Here is a 2,925-nt window from a genome sequence, read left to right as displayed (position 1 = left end):
GCTGCACAAAATGTTGAAGGAGGGATCTATGGATAAAGGGGTTATTGATCAGTCTATCACTATTTTGCATAGACTAGTCCTAGAGTGCAAGTTTGATAGAGAAGCGAGCCCATCCGACAAGCTTAAGACAATTACTGAGCACATTACAAAGGATTTTCAATCCTTTTAGTAGATTCAAACCGACAAGCACTGGAGATATTCACACAGGCAAGAGAGCTACATTTGATCAAATGATTTGAGTCTAAAAGGAAGGAAATCAGTGAGTAGTTGAAATTGATAGATAATTCTTTAAGGCAGTGTACCAATATTTATAGAATATGTTGTAAAACGGACTTACTTACTGTTGATTTGGATTAGAGGATTAAGGAATCTCTGGAGAAAATTGTAGGTATAGTCAATTCTTTTGATGGTTCACATTCTTTGACTACATCTATTGATGTTCAGATTTTGGTTTTGGAATCCCAAGTTTTTGCTCTTGAGAGGGAAAAAGACAAAATTTTAAGAAGAGCCAGAAGTCTTAGAGGTTTAGTGAGTCGTCGGTTGGATTAATTAAGTGTACATAAGGAGTGTATAGATCTAGTTGGTAAGACCACACTGATAGAGCTCAATGAGAAAGAGTCATTTACCCATATGCTAAATGGACTTGTATCTATTTCTGGTACTTTCAAATCTGGTTGGGATACCTATCTTGAGATATTGGAGAAGGCCTATCCAAATATTTTCAAATACATCCAGCTCTGGTAAGGTATTTTAGGACATATTCATTGTACAATCTTTCATTCTTCGTCCCAGTTTTTGGTATTCTTTTCGGTATTTTTGATGGCATTGATGTCAAAGGGGGAGTGATATAGATGTGAAAAAGAAAAAAGGAGAGTTGTATACATTAGGGGGAGATATGGAGATATCGAGTATTTTTTATTATGATCATAGATTAATATTTAGCTTAGGGGGAGCAGGTTTAGGATGAAACCGACAGATGGAAACCATGATCATTTTTCACATGAGTGTTTCCATCAATGCCAAAGGGGGGGATTGTTCGAAATTGACACTCAATTGGTTGGTTTCAATATGTTGTCATTGATGGCAAAATGGCAACTTGTTTCAACTTCATATTTTTGGTTAGTTGTGTACCAACAGACACTTCACAGACACCAACACTGTCACCGGCAGGTTGGATAGATTTCTTTGGTTACTGATAATACAGGCCGACATGGTTTAGAATCAGGTTATCGGTATTGGAGACCGACATCTTTTGGATCTGGCATCAACAATTATTTTTGATATTCATGTTTTATGTTATCTAGCCGACATGTATATTCATATTGTAAATATCTTTGTAAGATGACATAAGGCATGATGAATTGTAAAGGGTATATAGGTTAGTTGGTTAGATCATTTTGTGTAATGGATTAATAGGAGAATATGATAGTGTTATATAATGTGAAACATATGATAGAAATCATGTATATGAGGATATTTATGTAAAGGTGTACTCCGGTAAAGGGTTTAGGGTTTTAGACCGAAATAGACAAAGCTTAACCAGAACTGTATTCAGGCATAAAAAATGTTATCTTAAAAGTTCAATCATTTCTTTGGATTGTAGTCTAGATTTGAATGTAGTCAGTAAAGCTCCTTTTGTGATTGATCAGTGTGCTCTAGGCTGTAAGCCTTCCTGCATGTGCAGGCCCCTATATTTTGTAATATCTCTTCATATGGCCAGTGAATTGATATTGTGGGTCACAGATCCCACCCTCATTTTTCCTCTTTGAGGTTTTCCATGTATAAACTTATGTGTTATGCTATTCATTTATGTGATTGGATTATTGGTTTCTTTACTTCTTTCAATTCTATATGTACCAGTATACTAGTTGGTGTATGCATGTTTTAATAAGGTTAAAATTAGTCATTTCGGTAGAACACTGATTCACCCCCCCTCTCAGTGTTCTTGGATTCCAACAATTTCTCATGTATGATCTTGAATAACTCACAAAAAATAAATATGATCATCCAAGGCAACAATGATATGCCTGAAACTCGAGACCCCTTCAATTAATATCCTTAACAAGAAGAAGAACAACTCATTAATCAACCTAATCTTTCCCCATGTGTGTAATCCTTCATAGATAATCCATATAGCCAAGACATGATGGAAAGATTTTTCAAACATGATCCTAATGGGCTTGTGGCTCAACTTTTCACAAGGCACACTTGCCCCCTGGCTTTGATAGAACTATACTTGACAAACCACTAGAAGTTGACCTCACAAGAAATTCTATTCTTCATCCCCTTCTTCATTTGCCACATGTTATTTCTGTACCTGCCACCACCTTACCCCCAATTTCTATTCCTCCAAACACTTCTAATCCTCCAAGGTCATCTTGATAATATGATGAAACAATAATGATCTAGTCAACTACTGAGAGCGGGGGTGAATCAGTAGATAGAAAACAAACTAAAATTTCACCAAACTAAAATAAGACTCAGAAACAACTTGCTAACTTAACTGGTTTAGTCACTGTAACTAAAATTGCAACTGCACTGTCAAGCTTATCGGTTGAATAAAATATCAATGATACATTGTAACAGATTTGAAACTCAAATACCTTTTAACCAAAACATCAAAACACTTTACTAGCATTAGTAATATCTTATTTCAGATCACTTCTGGTCATCTAAACATGTCTTGGTAGTTTTACGAGTTATACATATTAACCATATCAAAAACACATAAAATTATTCACCACTTGACACAATGATTTTTCATGTGGAAATCCCAATGGGAAAAACCACGGTGGGGATGAATACCCACAAGTATTCTGAACTCTTTTGAAGTTCTCCCTATTAGGAGCCAAGCCTTGTTAGAAGCTTTGCAAAAATGTCCTGTTAGGAACAAATCCAGTTAAGGACCACCCAATTAAGGGATTG

Source organism: Cryptomeria japonica, chromosome 4 (assembly GCF_030272615.1).
Source record: "Cryptomeria japonica chromosome 4, Sugi_1.0, whole genome shotgun sequence".
Taxonomy (NCBI): domain Eukaryota; kingdom Viridiplantae; phylum Streptophyta; class Pinopsida; order Cupressales; family Cupressaceae; genus Cryptomeria; species Cryptomeria japonica.
The sequence above is the reverse complement of the archived record's forward strand: the minus strand, read 5'-3'. Positions refer to the sequence as shown.